This window comes from Rhinolophus sinicus, chromosome 14 (genome assembly GCF_057876585.1).
Source record: "Rhinolophus sinicus isolate RSI-liver-muscle chromosome 14, RSI-T2T, whole genome shotgun sequence".
NCBI lineage: Eukaryota > Metazoa > Chordata > Mammalia > Chiroptera > Rhinolophidae > Rhinolophus > Rhinolophus sinicus.
Window position 1 is genome coordinate 15,203,806 of NC_142514.1, and position 19,474 is coordinate 15,223,279.

Consider the following 19,474-nt stretch of genomic DNA (forward strand, 5'->3'; position numbering starts at 1 on the left):
TGTGTCTACTTGATCCTAACCCTAGTGCTGCCCCACCGCGAGGGGCGGTGTAACTCAACTTGAACTTTCCTAAGGGAGTGTGGGCAGGGGAGGGGTTAGGGGTCATAGGTCAGAGACAAGGTCAGTAACCAGCTTACTCCAGTGTCCTAGTATTGGTGGAGAGAGCGCGCGTGACACAGGCCCCACCCCCAAGAGCCCCACCACCACCAGCACGTGACTGCAGCGCACGGGGCAGGCCGGACCTCCCCCTTGCCGCTTATAGCCCGTCTGCGCCGGCCTCAAGATGGCCGTCTTCTGGCGTCTATGGCGCTGTTGAATGAAGAAATCTTTATTGTTCCCTTTGGGCAGGAGTGTTCGTGTCCTTTATGGCGCTGTCAATAAAGAACGGCAGTTTGAATCGGTGCTGAACAGGTAACCATAGAAACGGGGCTGGGACTCAGCGTGGAGACCCCTTTTGTAGCTGATGCCGGCGAGAGGCGCCCCAAATGAGGGGCCTGCAGAGACCCTTTCGCAGGGCGAATTCCGCCCGGCTCTGCCCAGTCCCAGCCGCTCCCCCGCCCTGGGACGCGGACCCCCGTGGGCGGCCCACACCCAACGCCAGGCTCGGCTCTTGCTTCCGGCGGGGAAAGGCTATGGGGTCCCAGCCGGGGCGCTCGCTCCCTCTGGGGCCTTCTCTCCGCCTGGGGCCTGCCCGAGCCCCGCACCGCCTCCCACCCCGCGCGATCGCAGGCCTCTCGGGGCGGATGCTCTTAGTCTCATCCCCCTCCCCCGCCACGTCCCTATACCAGGCACAGGCAAGCTGGCCTTGGGCCAAATCCGCCCTCCCACCCCCACCCCCACCCCGTCCTGTTTTTTGTCTGCCAGGAGCTAAGAATGGTTTTTACATTTGTTAATGGTTTTGGGGGGGAGGGCAGTATTTCATATGAATTGTGACAGTTACATGAAATCAAATTTTCAGAGTCCATAAATGGAGTTTTATTGGAACACAGCCATGTTCATGGTTTATGCTTTGTTTACGACTGCGTCCCTGCTACAAGAGCAAAGTTGGGTAGTTGACGCAGATGTCGCAAGACTTTGATCACTTGGCCCACAAAGCCGAAAATATTTCTATCTGGCCCTTTACATAAAAGGAGTGCCGACCCTTGCCATAGACACAAGTAGACTGGGTCAGTGTTGTCCAGCGATTCCTCGGGCCTCTTCTCACGGAATGGGAAACTCCATTTAACAACTGTCCCATGCACTTAGAGCTCTTTGACAAAACACTGGCTTCCATTATCTCGGCTGGTCTTACTGATTTATTATTCAAAGTGGGAATTGTTATGATAAGCTAGGTGCTTTATATTCATACCCAGCGTTTTTTGTGCTAACAACACTTTAAAGGCAAGTGTCCATGTTTCTCTTTAAGAGAAGGCAGCTTAGATTCTGAGTGGGTAAGCTATTTAAGAGTGTACTATAATAGTTATAGGTCTGCAAATTGAGCTCACCTCTGGAAGTCCCCTACCTGGTCAACCTGGGGCTATCATTGGTTCGTCCTTGGAATTGTATTCCAATCTTTGTGTGGTTTGTGGAGATTCACTGACAACCCCAAAGTGAAATTTCTACTTGGCTATATCATCAAATTTCTGCCACACCCCATTTTCTAATTTAGATGCCTTTCTTCAATGGCAGCAGTTCCCAAACCTAGCTATTCATCACTAGTTTAACAAATGGTTTTAGAACAACCCATGCTTGCACGCATGCGTTCATGAATTGTTCAACATTTGTTTGGCACTTACTTTGTGCTAGAAATGATTCAAATCCCTGGAAATACAGTGGCGAACAAGATCAATATAATCTTTGTCCTTCCACAGAATTAAAATCTATAGGGGCTTGGACAGATGGTACACAAGTAAATAAAGATAATTTCAAATACAGCTGTCATAGCATCATAATAATAAAATTAGTAGTTAATATTTATTGAGTGATTCCTCTGTGCTAAGAACTGCACGATGTGCTTGATTTACATGGATTATCATTTAATCCTCACACCAATGCTATGACATAGGTAGTATTAATATTCCCATTTTAAAGATGAGGACACTGAGACTCAGGAGAGATGTCAAGGTTGCATAGCTAATGAATGCATAAGGCAGCTGGGACCTGAACCTAAACTGATCCCACTCACCACCCTGTATTATTCTATCTGTTTATCTTTTCTACCAACTTGGGAGGTCTTCAAAGGCACGGACCACACCTTACCTTTTTGTATCAGGGGCTAGCCAGTGCCCACAACCAGTCATTTGGTAAATATTAAATCAACAAATCCAGGCCATGTGCTGAGCAAATATTTGAGTGCCTGCTATGTACCAGGTACCACCGTGCTAAGCCAGGGTGAGCAAGATGGACCTAACACCTAGTGTCCATGACAGTAAAAAAATAACCAAGTCACTCCAAACTGTGGCAACTACTATAAAGGAAACAAAACAGTGCTAACCTGACAGACTCCTTTTCCCAGGATGGCCCTGGAAGGCCTCCCTTGAGAAAGGTAGTTTAAGTTGAAACTTGTTGAGTGACAGGGAACCAGTCCAGCAAGAAGGGAAAAGGGAGAGAAGTGGGGAGGCAGAACTTTTCAATAGGTTCAGAGACTACTGTGGCAAGAACCCGGGGTGCTGGAGGACCGAAAGGAGTGAGTGATTGTGCTGTTTCACAGTCCTGTGCTCTGATTTCTGGCCCTGAACCCAGCTTTGCTGCTGACAGAGCTGCATCCTGCTGGGCCAGTTACAGATTATTTGTCTAATCTTCCAATGTGGATAATGGTACCTCTTCAAAGGGTTATTGTGTGGATTAAATAAGACGAAATGTAATAATAGGTTCTGAGTTTTCTTGTTGTTACACATGTTACTGAATTCTAATCAGGGAGAACTGACCAAATGTGGCCCCAAATGGAGACTTATTTAACATGCTAAATAATAACAAAAATCAAGAAGTGTGTTACACACAAATTGTGTGTGTGGGAGGGGGTGTTTCTGTCTTTTGGAGGTAGGGGAACAGATCTTATTTTTCCTTAATGTTTCTGTTAAGAGATGAACTTTTCCAACTGGGATGTAATTTTTTTCAACCGGGATATAAGTTTTTTTCCCAGCCAAATTTTACAACTGTCTATTCAGAGCATTTTTCATCATTTTAGTATTTCAAGATCAAAACCATTTGTGTTCCTCCATTGTGTACATGTGCATTTTCGGATGGCATTCTAAGAAAATGAAAGGCTTCTCCTAGTTGGTGATCATTTCAAAATTTGTTTACAAATGATTGTGGGTTACCTCTAAAAGTTTTCAAAATAATGTTGCATACTTTAAGCAGGGAATTGAATACTTTAAAGCAAGTAGCAGATTTTTTGAGTAAGTAAAAATAATATGATGTTTGGGCTCATGAACATGAAAAATTACAGAGGCCGTAATAAATTGAGTGAACTATATAAGATCAGCAATGTCATGTTTTGCTTTAAACTGTGTCCAGTACCCAGATGGCACATGTCATCAGAAGATGTAATCCAGCCCATCAAATGGAGCGAGGAACCGGACAGAGTGGCATGTTAATGCAACGTTAAACAACAAGCCTTGAATTAAATTGCTATTTTAGGTTTGGGTGGGACCTTCAAATTTAAAGTATTTCAGTTTTACTCTGTGATTTGGGTCTTTCGGGTTCCAGTAAAGAGTAGGTGGTAACATTAGCTTTGAAGGATAACATAAAACTGCAGGAAGGTCCAGGGCATACTGATTTGTTTTTCAATCTATTTCAGTTCAAAGCATCATGGCAGACAGGCAGTGCAGGAAAAAGAGCCACGCTTTGGCAATACTCAGCTGCTTTTGGAGCTTGGGGAAGACTGAGTATAACCAAAGTGTGGCTTATTTTCTTGGACTATCTGTCTGCAAAGATGCTTTGAACTGAAATAAAATAGATTGAAAAGCAAATTGGTATGCCCTGTTGCCTCATACTGAGTGTTTACATTACCCTTCTGGAGTTCTGCCTGTACCAGCACCCTGGAGGAAGGCAGTGACCTCTCAGCCTCTTTCAGCTCTTCAGGAAAGTGAGCTCTTTGATTTTTACAAGGACATTGAATTGGACTATTTGGTTTTCTGGATCTCCAATAACCTGCCTTCTAAAGTCAGCACCTTGAATAATGTGGAGAAAGCCAGCTGTCACCACATAGAGGAAAAATTAAGCATTTAAGGGCATTTAAAGTCAGAGATGAGATTGTCCCTTTTTTTTTTTTTTTTTTTTTTTTAGGTCACGCAGAGGGTGTGGTAGTTCCTTTGCAGAGAGCATGCAGTTTTGAGACTCCTGCAGGCCTTGGGGGAGAGAAGGGTAAGGAAAGAAAGCTAGCTTACCTTACATTTCCCTGATGTTGTTATCCTCCAGACCGTATTGGCCGAGCTTCAAATCATGACACCAAGTATTTCATTTCCTTAGATGAAGTAAATGCGTTATAGCTGATCCCCCTAAGGCAGGGATTGATAATCTGGGGGAACAGTGGAGTTGCAAGGGATCCACAAATCCTTTGAATTTGCTTGCAAATTTGTGTGAATTCATTTTTCTGGGAAGAAGGTGCATTACTTCAATCAGATCTCAGAGGGGCTCCTTGACCCCTCAAAGGGTGCAGAGCCAACAGTGAAATATCATATCACTCAATCACAGTAGTGATGAAAATCCCCCCAAAGCCAGTTATGTCCTACTGTTCTGTGGCGTTGACCTCTGAGTTTAAAAATATCTTTTCAGACCTTGATTCCTGCCTAAAGTGGTCAAGCATAGTTGAGTGTTCATTTGTAATAGAGTTATTTACCCAATGAGGTGCTTCAGAAATCCCTTAAAGACCCTGTTTGTCCTTATTTCACATGAGGCTGCTGAAATGGAGGCATATTGTTTGTCTTGGCAACGGTGTTAGCAGAAACCATATTTGTTTCTTTGAACAGGTGAAAGGAAGAATAGTAGAAGCCTAATCCTTTGGCTCTAGACTTCAACTTCTTACAGAGGGTGTCAGTTCCTCCGAGTTAGGAGAGGAGGGTCAAGAGGGAAAGAGGAGGAAGAGAGGGATAGATTCAAAGAGACAGAGACAGGTGTCAAGACGGAGAGGATGCTTCCCCAGCATTTGTCCAGGAGTCCCTCTGCAGCTGCGAAAGTAAAGAGCTTCTGTTTTGAAGCCAAACTTATATCCGAATTTCTCTAATACTAGGACCTCTGAGAAAGTCAATTCATAGTTGTAATTTCTGGTTTTATTAGTACTCAAAGGGAAATAAAAAGAAGGAAATAGCTTTTAAATATTTATCTTAGGCTTTTTTGTAAAAATGGTACCTCAATAGAAAATTTCAGTCGGCCAGAGTTTATTTGGCCCATATAGTGTTTGACAATTAGTTGCTTACATTTTAAACATCAGAGATTTTATAACTGTATGATCTTCGGAGGTATTTGCATGAATGCCCTCTGCTACAGGCCCTAGAATCTGGTTCTGGGACAAATAATAGAGAATATTTTATGAAGGAAAGTGCCCAAGTAGGATGAGGGAGATTAGAAACAAAGGATTACAAAGGTAAATAATAGCTGTTGAGGCTCCAAATATTGGCTACTTGAATTTTTTAAATATAAAAATAAAAGTGAACAGTATGTGATTCTGTTTCTGACTTTGAGAAGATGTTGCAAGTTACTGTAACCCGCTCGCTTCATCTGTTTCTCAGCTTTCGAGGACTGCAGCCTGACCTGTGGGTTTTCCTTCTTGACTCCTTCAGCTCCGTGTCCCCACGAGCTCTGAAAGATGCTGTCAGGGGTCTGGCAGCAGCGAATTTGCCATTTTTCTTCCATCTGGTATTTCTCTTTGGTTCCTAGTCTCAGTGAATGGCACCCCAGGGTTGCCAAAGGCAGAAAAACCTGGGAGTCCTCCCATGATCTTCCCCTTCACTGAACCTACCACCCCCGTTCCACTCCCCACCCACAAAGAGCACATATTTATATGGACTATAAGCCTGTTGGATGTCCCCTTTCTCCTTTGGTAAAAGCTACTATAATCCCTTGTGCTGGATTACTGCAAAAACCTCCTAGCTGGTCAGCTGGCTTCCAGCTTTGTTCCTCTTCAGTCTGTTTCGTACGTGGTTGTCAGTGGTCCTTGCAAAGCACAGCTCGGAACATGTCACTCCCATTGCATACAGCTCCACCAGCAGCATTGTCTGCCCTCAAGCTCTCTGGCTGCGCTAGTCTCAAGTCACATCTCAGCGCTCTCCGCTCCCCCTCACCCTTCTGCTGGAGCGCTAGTAGCCATTCATTGGGTCACTGAACTTCATCCTTTCTGGGCCACCCTGGGGGGCTTTGAGGCTGCTGATGTCCCTGGCCGTGTTATTAACCAGCAGTTCTGTCATCCACGTGAATCATTAGATTACTGAATATTTTAGTTTTCTATGTGATTCCTTTGTCCTTACACTATGTGCTACTCAAGATAATATAGTCAAATACTGTCCTGAAGTCACTTGTAATTATTTTCTTTGTGTGGTTATGCCACCAACTTGATAAACTTGATAAACAGTTTCATTTGTTTTAAACTTTAAGAATTGCTTTTCAAAGTCTGATTTTGTTTTTAACAATGTAACCAACATCGTTCCAAAATCAAAACTATGTAACAAGGTACATTCACAAAAGTTTGTATTTCATGCCCGACCTGCCTTTTTTTTCTCTTGAGTCTTACTGTCAGAGTTTTGGGCTTTTGCCAATCTGTTAGGTAAGAAACAAAATATCAGTATAGTTTAAATTTGTTTTCGCCTTTTATGAGATACAGGATATCTGCCCCAATGTCTGTGATATAAGTTGCAAAAATATTTTTACCAGTGTGTCATATGCCTGACTTTGCATATGTTTTATTGCTGTACAAAAGTTTTATATCTTTATATCGTCATATTTATCAGTCTTACAGTATATGTATTGCTTTAGTTTTTGAATCAGAATAAGGACGTTTGCCCTACTCTTCAGTTTATGAGGAATTCATTAATGTTCCAGTACATACATGGTTTCACTTTTATTTTTTTAAGATTTTTTATTGGGGAAGAGGAACAGGACTTTATTGGGGAACAGTGTGTACTTCCAGGACTTTTTCCAAGTCAAGTTGTTGTCCTTTGAACCTTAGTTGTGGAGGGCGCAGCTCAGCTCCAGGTTCAGATGCCCTTGTTAGTTGCAGGGGGCGGAGCCCACTAGGAAGCCAACTGGCAACCCTGTGGTTGAGAGCTGACTGGCCCATGTGGGAATCGAACCAGCAGCCTTCGGAGTTAGGAGCACGGAGCTCCAACTGCCTGAGCCACCGGGCCGGCCCCCTGGTTTCACTTTTTTTAAAAAAATCCCATCTATGACTCTGATCCATTTGGTATTTTTCTAGGCATGTAGTTTGAAGGAGGATCCAATTTTATCTATTCCCATTGGCCAGCCAGATGCCCCAACACTAAAAGTTCTTACCTTACTCCACTGATTTGAGATGCTGTCTTTCTTAGATACTAACCTCTTGTATGCATTTGGATTTATTTCTGGATTTTCTGTTTTGTTCCCTTGGTTTGTCAGCTCATATGTCATTACAAAAGCATCATAATTTTAGAGGCTTTATAATTTGTTTTACTATTTGGAAAGGCCAGTTTTTTCATACTGCCCTTTTCCAGCATTTCCTTGGCTGCTTTGACTTGTTTATTCTGCCATGTGAACTTTATAATCAGTTTGTCTAATTTCAGGAGGAAACAACTTGATGGTATTTTTACTGAGATCATGTTAAATTTATAAGTTAGCTTAGGGAGAACTGACATCTTTATGATATTGAGTCTTCCTTTCCAAGATCACAGTCTATCTTTCCATTTGCTTAAGGCTACTTTTATGGTTTTTCAGGAATGCTTTATGTTTTTCCTTATGGAAAATTTGTGTGCTTCTTGTTCAGTTTGTTAGACTTTCATTCTTTTTTTTTTTTTTTTTTAGCACATAGTGCTTTTGTAATTTTTAAAAAAATTTTATTGGGGAACAGTGTGTTTTTCCAGGACCCATCAGCTCCAAGTCAAGTCGTTGTTTTCAATCTAGTTGTGGAGGGCGCAGCTCACTGGCCCATGTGGGAATTGAACCGGCGACCTGGGTGTTCCGAGCACTGTGCTCTAACCAACTGAGCCAACTGGCTGCCCTAAACTTTCGTTCTTAACTTTAAAAAAATAAATAATTTCTTTGAGAATGCCCCCAGAACTTCTCAGAGAAGTTGCATATACCCACATATTCCAGACTTTTTGCATATCATTTCATTTGGTTCTGAGATACACCCCCAACAGCCCATCTTGTTATATTGTCCCCTCAAAATCCCTTCTGTTGTCTGCCTGTCTTTCCCCGTCTTACTATCTAACTCTGTGTCCGACATACAGTAGGTAGTCAGTACATAGGGGTAGTTGTCGAATGGATAAATAAAGCAGTAAGGGGAAAATGAAAGTGCAAGAAAGAGGAAGAAGCCTGTGAGACCTGTGAGTCTGCACTCTGCAGCCGTTAGTTCGCTGGTTCACAGCATTTTGTTATCCCTGCCCTAGAACTTTAAAAAATACTGTGTTGGTAATAGTAGTTACCATTTATTGAATGCCTACAAAGTGCAGGCACTATACTAGGAGTTTTATATAAATATTTCTTGTAATCCTTGCAGCAGCTAAGCAATAAGTACTATTATCCCCATTTAAAAAATTGGTATGAAAATTTCAAACATGCAAAAGTGAACATAGCATTATGAGCTCCTACATACATGTTAACTCCACTTTACTCGTGAGAAAACAGGTTTTCAAAGGTTAAGTAACTCAAGGTTACAAAGCTAAAGTCGGCTTTAGAACCTGACTTTTATTTTTAGCTCCTTATTAAGGTTTTTCAAATTTTAACCAGTTGGCTAGGGAAAAGCCCAGGCAAGGGAGACAGTCCAGAGCCACTCTTCTAAACTCAAACTGGTCGTATTTGATTAGTCTCCCCCACTAATTCATATCCCAGCTACTGCCCTCACTTCTACCATTTGCAAACTGTAAGCCCCCCTACCTTACTCCTTATGTGCTCTGCTCACGCTTTGCCTTTCCTGTTTTTTGGTCTAGTTTTATTAGTGCGATCTGGTATTAGTGGATTTTTAAAGACCTGCCACTGTTTTGTGTGCCCAGCCCCACCTAGCATGATGTCAGGAACCTATATGTTTAAATAACAGTGAAACTTGCGCTCTTACTGATTTAGTCCTTAGACTGGTGTGGTACCGTAGCTTCTGAATGTTGCTGTGAAGCCCTGGCAGTCATTAAATTCGGCCACCCTGGACACCCGCTGCTCAGAGCTGGCACTCTGCTGTCCACTGGCCTCACTTCCAGTCAGTTCAAACCAGAGGGAGACTTTCTAAGGTCAAAGTCCAAGACAGCAGACTAATGGGCCCCTAGAGTTCTGGATGTTTTACCCCGGGCAGCAAAACGTTGCGAGGGAAATTGTCCATGTCTTCTTTGAACATTTTTGAGCAAATAGTATGAATTCCTACAGACTCGTTCCCAAAGTTCAAGACAACAGAGAAGTTATGCCCTTGTGCAATTTGTTTGTTTGCTTTTGTTAGTTCCTTACGTTACCTCTCTTTTCATACTCCCTGGTGATGGACTAGAGAAAGGTAAGAGATGAAGATAATCCCATTTCTTCAAAGACCGAAAGAACCTTACAGCACTAGGAGGAGAGGAGAAGGGAGTTCATCTATGAATGTCCGCAGGGGTGTTTGAAGGCAGGGCGATCTGAGTGGTGGCGTAAGGACAGTATTGCAGGAAGCCGAAGGTTTGTAGTCTCTTCAGTACTTCTGCCGCTTCACTGTGAAGGTACAAGAAAAGAAGGATTTTAAGCTGAAAGTGGTCTCTTCTTCCCACCTGTGCCATAAGCTCTTCGGGAACAGGGATTATGCTGAATTTCTTCTCTGCGCAGTGCCAAGCCTCAGTTCAGGGCGTTTGGCTGAGCTCGTAAAGATCGGCTGGACGTGCTGTCCAGTGATGACGTTGGGAAGTGGGGCCTTGGAGTGACACTAGAGCTGCAAGGGTGCCACATACCCCAGCAGCACTGTACCAGCTGTGTGATCCTGGGAAAGTCGGGGTGGGGGCTTGAGGAATGTGTGTGTGGTGCCTTATAGAGCACAGAATGAGTAGATTCTAAGTAATGTTACCCGCTCTTACTTAATAATCACTTTATTTACTGTGTAGCTTTACCGTACATTACGTCTCTGAGCTGAGACATTACCAAAAAAGTAGGAAAAAGACTCCTATCAAGAGCTTCACTGCTTTTTAAATTCTCCAGCTTGGGCAACGTGCAGTGGTAAAGGTTCCAGCTCCGGAGTCAGACAGCATGGGTTCATTTACTGACTACCATTCACACTGGCTTTGTGATTTGGGGGTGGTCATTTAATCTCTGTAGGTCTCCACTTTCTCAGTTGAAAGGGGAGTTAATAATAGTAACTGCCTCACAGGTTTTGCAAAATTTATATAAGGCCACCCATGCAAAGTGCTTGGCTCAGTGCCTGGGATATAATAAATCTTAGTAAATGTTAACTCCGTATTGTTAGGTCACTACCTTAACCCTTTCCAACTGTGTCTGTCTGTTTCCCCTTTCCAAAATGTCTTCCTCATTGCTTTCCACTTTGAATATGTAGTTCAGACATCGGTGACAGTAAGAGTCTCATTTCTGTCATTAGTGACCCGGAAGATCTTAAAAACGCTTTCCTTAACACTTCGGTTTTCTCATCTGCAAAACCCAGGAATTGGACTAGGTGATTTCAGAAGTTCTTTGTATCTTCTCCTAATTTTCAGTCCGTTTAAGGCTTTGTATGAAATCTCTAATTACAGCCCAATTATCTGTGACAGGCCTAACCCTCCCCATTCTAGCTGACTCCTATCTCAGACCAGCTGTATGATATGAATATAATGTGGTTTTCTAGAAATTATTTTCTTTTTTTTAAAAATCATGTAATATTTAACATATATAGAAGATACATATGTAACATATAAAATGGTGAGGCAGAGTGATTTTCAAAAAGTACATCTGTGAGCTGACCACCCAGCCTAAGAACTATAACAACAAATATTTTGGCAGGTGTATTTTTATGCTTCCTTTTAACATTTAATGAATGTTTAAAATATTACAGGACATGTCCTTTATGTATATTGTTGACTCATTTAACTACAGTGGCTTATTATTGCTTATAACTACCCTATGAGATGAAGACTAATATTATCCCCATTTTACATATGAGAAAACTGAGGCCTAGAGAGAGAAGCACCTTGCCTGAAGTCATACAGCTAGTAAGAGGGGCACAGCTGCAATTCACCCCCTGGGCCCTCATACTTCCAGCGCCTGTGCTCCAAACCTTTACTGTAAGCACACAGCCTCTGGAGTCGCTGGGCCTGATTTGGTATTCTTTAGTTGTCTGAGCTGTTTGATTTTTTACATTAGACTAGTATCTTTGAAGTTGGCATTTGGTACTGTGTTACTGTGTGGTCCAGATTTATTCCCTGCTGAAGAAAACTGTATCTTATCATCAAATTGGTGAAAACTCAGAACTCATCCACATATTCAGGGCCAAGCAAAATGTCTATCAGGGCCGAGGGCCTTTTTAGTACCTAAGAGGTTGGATGTGAAAGCACTGAGGCGATGATTGCTTGTTGCAGCTCGGGCCTGCAGGATGCAAGAGTCGCATTGGGTGTAATGCAGTCACTCACCCCAGTCACTCATTAGATGAATCTGTTGCTTAGGAGATCTTGTAGTTTGGCCTGTCAAGAGTCATCTTGGATGAAGTACTGGATCAGAGCAGCATGGCCCAGAAAGGCAGGGGAGAGACAGATAAGTCTCTCAAAGCCTCCTTCCATTTTAATAGCCTTGAAAAATCGCTTGTTTCTAGGAATTAGGAGATAAGAGGACACAAGCAATTTGTTATGTCAAGCCTTTTGATGTTTCGCCTCATTGTATTTTATAGAATGCCTCAAAAGAAGAGTTCCATTAGAAATGGAGAGAATCTGAAAAAATAAATTGGTTGAATGTAATGGTTATTAAGGCTTATCAAGAATCAGATGCCAGCGCGAGTTTTGAGATGTGGCAACCCAACTCGTGATCCTTAATCTGCTGTGTCTCTCCCTCCTTGAGAATCTGGTGGTGAAGTGATGGTGGTGGTACTGACGATGACAACGACAGCAGACAGCAGCTCATTGATTTGTTGAGCACTTAGTATGTCCCTAGCATATAGTGCTGGTGCTTTTGGAGTGTTAACTCATTTCATCTTCTAACAAACCAGTGAGAGAGGTATTATTATTACTTCTATTTTGTAGATGGGGAAACTGTGCCCCACGCAGGGTAGGTCATTTCTCCAAGATCACACATTGCAGCCAACTGGACATTCAAGCTTCACACTCAGGTAGTCTGGCTCCAGCTCCAGCCTTTAACCACTAGGCTACACTGCTGCTCGCGACAGCCGTGGGGCCTGCCCCCCAGGGAGTGTGCAAATGGACAAGATTGCATGTAATTTAAAGAGCATGTGCACTTTTCTTCCCCCCTGCAGTCCATGGACTGGGGTGAAACCCCCACCCTAGGCTTATGTAAATTCTTTGCTGGCAGAGCTTGTATCTTATTGACTTTGCCTGGTACCTTGCAGGGAGTGTATAGTATGTTGGAAATGACGTTAGCTGTGTAGCCAGACAGACCTACCTGGGTTTCTATTTTTAAATTTCCTGGCTGTAAAAATAATGCATGTTTACTATAGAAAATTTTGACATGTATGAAAAAGAAAATAAGTTCCTCACGATAACACCACCTCAGGATAACCACCGTTAGCATTTTGAAATAGTTTATGTTTCTTTTAATGCAAATGTGTATCTGCAGGTACATATGTTTTTAAACCAAATTGGAGTTATAGATATAATTACATATTGTTTTTTTCTGTTAGTATATTGAAAGCATCTCCCCACATTATTAAAAATCTTCAAGAGCCTAATTTTAAAAATTGAGATGTAATCCGTATACCGTGAACAGCCCGTACCCATTAGCGTTCACTCCCAAATCTCCCCTCCTCACAGCATCTGGCAACCACTAATCCACTTTCTGTTTCTGTGGATTTGCCTGTTCTGGACGTGTCATATGAATGGACTCACACACTATGTGGTCTTTTGTGTCTGGCTTTTTTCACTTAACATAGTGTTTTCAAGGTCCACCCATGTTGTAGCACATATCAATATTCCATTCCTTTCTGTTGCTGAATAATATTCCATTGTGTAGGATATACAACATTTTGTTTGTCCATTTATCCGTTGATGGACATTTGGGTTGTTTCCATTTTTTGGCTACGTAACAGCCAAATCAACATTAGTGTGCGAGTTTTTGTGTAGACGTATGTTTTCAATTTTGGGGGGGTGTATACTTAGGAGTGGAATTGCTGGGTCATGTGGTGGCTCTGTGTTCAACTTTTTGAGGAGCTGGCAAACAAACTGTTTTCCACAGCAACCACACCATTTTACATTCCTACCAGCAGTGTAGGAGGGTTCCAATTTCTTCACATCCTCAACAACACTTGTATTTTCTGTGTTTGTTTTATTCTAACATCCTGGTGGGTGTGGAGTGGTATCTCATTGTGGTTTTGATCTGCGTTTCTCTAATTACTACTGATTTTTTAGCATCTTTTCCTGAGTTTATTGACCATTTTCTTTATTTTCTTTGGAGAGATGTCTGTTCATATCCTTTGCCCACTTTTAAATTGGCTTATTTACCCTTTTATTGTTGAGTTGTAGGAGTTCTGGATACTGTATTCTGATATACTACATTTCTATATTCGGGATACCAGATTCTTGTCAGATATGTGATTTGAGAATGTTTGTTCCTATTCTATGGGTTGTCTTTTTACTTTCATGATAGTGTCCTTTGATACACAAAAGTTTTTCAATTTGATAAAGTCCCAGTTTATTTTTTGGAGGGTGTTACATGTGCTACAGGTAGAGTAATATTCCATAATATGACTGTATACCATATTTACTTTAAAATCTCACATTATACATTTAAGTTTCCAGTTTTTAACCATCAGTGCTATTGCTCTGAATACAGTATACATAAATATTTCATTATATCTAATTATTTCTATATACATTCCTAGAAGTGGGTCTAAAGCCACAAATATTTAAAAAATTTTTTCTTCTACTATCCTGGGCTTCTCATTTTCTTTTTAACCTTCATCCTGACCTCAGTAAAAAATTCATTAATATATTGTCTTTTAAATATCTGAAATAGTCACTTAAAATTTTTTTGTTTTTGTTAAGTCACAAATTTGCTTAGACTTCTACTAATGATAGTAAATTGGGAAATTTGCAATCGTATATTCCCTGAGGCACTTTTGGGCAGTTTTATGGCTTAATGACAATTATTTTCTCATTGAAAGAGCTATCAATGGTTGATATTTAATCAGCATTCAAAGAAAAAAAAACAGTAACTGTGCTGTGTTTACCTAGTACTAGTGGCTGCCAGTGTGTGAGATACTACATAGGAAGCCCTCCCCATGGAGGGCATGTTGTGTATACTTAGCAGTTGGGTGTTTTAGTTCAAGTACTGGGCTCTGGGTCTGGCCCTGCCATTACCTAGATACGTGACTTGGCAGATCACTTAAATTTCAATCAATTTCTTCATCTGTAAAATAATAGGGCTGAATTACAGTCTCTAACGATAATTCTAGTTGCAGACTTCTCTGATTTTTATTATCCTTCTGATCAGGAACCATTTCATTTATGTTTGGTATCGATGAATAATTTCCTAAGTTTGAATCAATGATGTGTGGCAGAGTGGCCTGAAGACAGGCAGAGTAACAGGTGAAAGAAGGGTTTGGGAGGAAGGAGCGGGTGAGGGCACAGAGGGAAAGGGGATGAGGCAGCCTCTGGGATAGCCCGAGTAAGGTAGGTGTCCCAGCTGGAAGTTAGAAGGCGGCTAAGTTGGAAGAGAGCTGAGAGCTTCACTGGGCGTAGGCTCCTGGAAGGAGCAGGAGTTCTCAACTGCTGTAGACTGATGGTTGGAGCACCGACAAAAGCCCGTGGGCAGGAGCAACAGGAGGGCGCTCCTTATATTCTTAGAGAGACTGAGAAATTAGGACATAGTCAGTGCCGTTAGGTACCTGCACAAGGTTGCCTTAAGGACAGAGCTGAATCCAACTAGATCAAAGGAGAGCGGAAGAGACTAGGAACTAACTCGGTGATGGAGGTGACAAGACAATGACAGCTGGTGCTGTCCGTGCGGTGTGTATTGACCTCAGACTCTACCTGCCCAGTCTGGGGGCCAGGACTTCACTTCCATGGCAACGACAGACGCACCAGGCATCCGTGAAGGTAGCATACAGTCTCTACTGGGATTCCTAAAAGGCTTTCTGATGAGACTTGACCTCGCTGCTTAAAGTGTTTTTATAGATAACTGCAAAGAGTAGGCATATTTCACTAGTCAATGAACTAATAAATTGGCTTCCTGGTTTCTCTTTCTCCTCTTCTGAGTTTAGACAGTGTTGTCTAACCTCCCCAAGTCCAATTAACGGTGAGACTTGCATAGGATAGGGTTTTTGTATCTGCAAGGTTGACAACCAAACCAGACCTTAAGTTCAAGCCATGGAGAGAAGTCTTTTGGCAGCCAAGCCAGTCAGCTGACCTGTTCCACCAGCACTCTCTCCCAGATACACATCTTCACCCATCTTTTCAGCAGAGACCAGCAGAAGAAACAAGGGGCCTCCTGTGAGGCCATCCAGCAGCACATCTCTGCCTGTGAGGGGCTGAGGAAGGATCGCGGTGAGCCGGGAAATGCTGCTGAGACTAAGGCAGTCGTGAAGAACGCGGAACCAGGCAGGTCTGCGCTTGAGCCCTGCTCAGGCTTAGCAGCTGTGTGTCTTGGGCGAGTTGCACACCCTTGTTGCATTAGTTTCCCCATCTGTCAATTAGGGATAATAATGATGTCTACCTCAGATATTGGATGGGAAGTGTATGGGCAACGCTTAGCATAGTGCTGGGTATTATTCCCATCAGAGAGCGGTTGACTTTGCCAAAGGCATCCAAGAGATTCCAGGATGTGAAAGAGCAGAGACCAGTGGATTAGGCGAAGAAGAAGTTGTAATCACCTCCTCTTCACCCCACTGATAAGGGAGGGACTCCCACCCTAGGGCTGTGACTGAACACACAACACAGGACACTGGACAGATGAGACGGACAGCAGTTTCTTAGTCACATGTACAGCCAGCCCCAGGGAAGGACACAGCCTGCCATGCCGGACCCCATGCAGCGGCACTCAGGGGCAGAGGAGCCAGGGCCTTTGGGAGGCAGGCTTTGTAGTATTAGTGGGTGGGGTATCCCGGGTTCCTGCCAGAGGATGTGATTGGCTTATGTGAATAATTGAGGGGGTGGGAGGGAAGTGAACCCCACGACTCCGAGATAAGCAGGAACTGTACCTGGTCCCTTTGAAAACGAAGATTGTTTGGCTGGGGGGCCTTGTCCGTGGGAGCAGAGTGAGTAGTGGAATTTATGGTTAAACCGGTGGAGACTCTCTTGATTTGACCAAATATCGAGGCAGTACATAATACTGAGCCTTAATTTTAGACTTTATGCTAGGAAAGAGAACAGAGGCCTTGAAATGCTATTTAATACAGTTTTCAGGGGGTCTGGGTCGGAGGAAGAGTTGTCTGATTCTGTACGGGAAGACCAATAGCACAGTGGCTAGAAAGGATACGTCACAGTAAGTCATATATAGCGTCATGAGCTAAGATCGCGTCACTGTATTCAGTTTCGCACGCATTTATTGATTGGCTGCACCATTCTAGGCCCGTCCAAGGCTTAACTAGGTTCAGTTGACACTTGACTCTAGGTCAGGAGCAGTTTGACCTCTTAGCTGCTTTGGCAGCAGCCAGGGAAGCTGGCTAGTCCTGGAAGCCCAGGTTGCTGAGATGCGTTTCAAAGGAGTTTGAGCTGATGCCAGGCCATAGTTTTCACCTCAGGCCTGGTTATTGGAATCCTTCACATTGTGTAGGTTTTATTCCCAGAGCTGTTTGGAGTTTGTTTTTCTGGCTGGAGCCAAGGGCAGCTGCAAAAGGAAAGGATAATGAGGATGACTTGTGACTTTTAAGAGGTGAAGCGTTGCTTAAAATATATAATAATTTGATATGAAAAGAATGTGATTTGAGAACAGGCAACGTTGTATAGTCCTTTGTGACTCAGAGAGGAATCCTTGGACCAACAGCATTCGTAGCACCTGGAACCTATTAGAAATGCAGAATTCAGGTCCCAGCCCAGAACTCCTGGATCAGAATCTTTTCTATGACAAGGTCCCTAGGTGATTCCTACGCATATTAAAGTTTGAGAAACTTCTAGTGGCTAGAAGGGCGTGAGCTTTAGGGTCAGGCCGACTGGGTTAAAGTCTCAGTTCCTCCCCTGATTTGCTGTGTGACCTTGGGCCTGTTCCTTCACCTCTTCATTATCAGGACTTATTTGTAAATTGGGTTTAACGATCTTGCTGCGTTGTTATATTCAAGGAAGTCACATATAAACAGTTCTTAGGAACACAATAAGGTACTTAATTATTAGTAGCTCTTACTAGTGGTTTTTTGATGACTAATATCCTGCTATAATTCGGTAGAATATGAAAAGAGAGCAGGACATCATTAGGGGTGTGTTGTGAGACATGAATTGGTAATTGAGAAAAATATGGTCTCCTGAGCCGATGGGATTGGCTCACTAACCAGTTCCCTCAGGGTGAGACTGTAAGTGTACTTGTTAAGTAACCAAGAGTTGACAGCTACACTTCTTAATGGCTGCTGAGCTCTGGGAAGGGAGAATTACCTGCAGAGCTGGTAGCTGAGTCTTGGCATCCAGCGCGGCCTGCATGTTATAAAGGAAAGGACCATGGCTTGAGAGTTGAGACCTGGGCGTAGTTCTGCCCCTTATTAGCTCTGTGGCCTTAAACACGGCATTTGACATCTCTGAACCATAGTCTTCTCTGTAAAATGAGGATAAATGGGACGACAAGGTGCAAATCCCAGTATATAAGCAAGATGTTATTATCAGCATCATCCCTATTTGGTATCTACCCACTAGCCAGCCTCCCAAATCCCCAAAGGTGAATTTTATGCCCGATTCAGCCACTTTGGAATCTTCGGTACTAGAGTTCTTCAGAGCTGTTCTGGCTACCTGGATACACTAATGACCAGAATGCACCTTAGGAAAGCACGCAGGGCATTCAGACATTGCTACAAAGCTCAGGCATTAGAACAGCAGTAGATTAGCACTGGGGATGGAATGATGATAGTGATGGTAACGTGAGAAATAAACATGACAATACGTGTGAAAAGATACACCGTAGACCCAGGAGTGTCAGATACAAAAATCTCCATCCCTTACGGTACACATTGCTGCCTTTCAGGCCCTCAGTGTAAGAGACCAAATGACAACTGCTTTTGAACTTGAGAAATCTGGGCCTGCTGAAAGCTGCAGTCACCCTTTTCTAACCTCACCAATCCTGCTTGCATTCTCAGAAATAATTGCTAGTCGTTCTCTTTTAACTTAGCTGATTCCTTAGATACCTTACATTTTAAATCTTTTTGTGTGTAGTAAATGCCCCATTTCTTGTCTCTGAATGTGTGATCTTTGCTCTAATTATGTTGAGAGTGCCTGTTATTTCACCTGATTCGGATTGTTTGTGCGACACTAAATAGCCACGGGGTTAGAGCTGACTCAGATCAAAGAGCCACTCAGCCTCTCAGGACCTCAGTTTCCTCCCTTAAAAAGGGAAGAGATTGGACTAAGGTCCTTTGGTCATGCAACAAGAGTACGTGACCAAGTAATGAACTTGTGTTTGCTGAAAGCAATGAATAGGGCTCAGCAAGGTCTCTTCCAGCTTTCTGGTTCCAGCAGAGCCCAGGCATCAAGATAGAAGTAAAAGTTTTCTTCAGGAGCTAGGGGTTATCAATAGCAACAGGAAAAAAACACTTCAAGCAGTAAGGCTGCGTCGAGCCTGACCATAAGAGAGATGTCTCATACCGTGAAATAGATGTGCCCGAGCAGAGTGCAGAATGGTTAGGGGAACCAGCATAGAGGACCCTTGATCAGGTATTAGAATGGCTTTCCTCTCTTGAATGTTGGGACACAGAAAGCCAGGCAGAGGTGGGCCCAGCATCTGCTCCATGGAGCTGCAGTTGTTTCGTGGTGGACAATGTAAGCAGAATGCCCATTCTTCCTTCCCACTGCTGCTTGTCCTCCCTGGTCCATCCTGCCTGTCACTGGTAAAGCTCTGCTTTCATTGCGCTGTTTCTAGTTCAGAAGCTTTTCCCTCAAAACAGGTGTAAGTTCCTCTGTTCCTTTTCTGGCCTCCCTCACCTAGGCAGCCTGTAAGGCTCCACACTTCCTGTAGCTGGGTGTTTTGGGAGACCCACCCTACCCAGCGCAGTGTCCATAGAATGATGGCAGCTACTTCTTAG

General features: G+C 43.1%; 1 protein-coding gene across 2 annotated transcripts in view; it reads left to right on the forward strand.

Moving 5' to 3' along the window:
* Window positions 1–226: 226 nt before the first annotated feature.
* Window positions 227–19,474, forward strand: part of ZBTB40 (zinc finger and BTB domain containing 40) — a 67,200-nt gene continuing 47,952 nt past the window's right edge. The window contains exons 1-2 of one of the 2 annotated variants that reach the window (XM_088790453.1): window positions 227–411; window positions 4,267–4,344. The gene's annotated coding sequence lies outside the window, so the exon portion shown is untranslated. The remainder of the gene's footprint in view (window positions 412–4,266; window positions 4,345–19,474) is intronic. The other variant, XM_088790454.1, reaches the window with a different exon arrangement.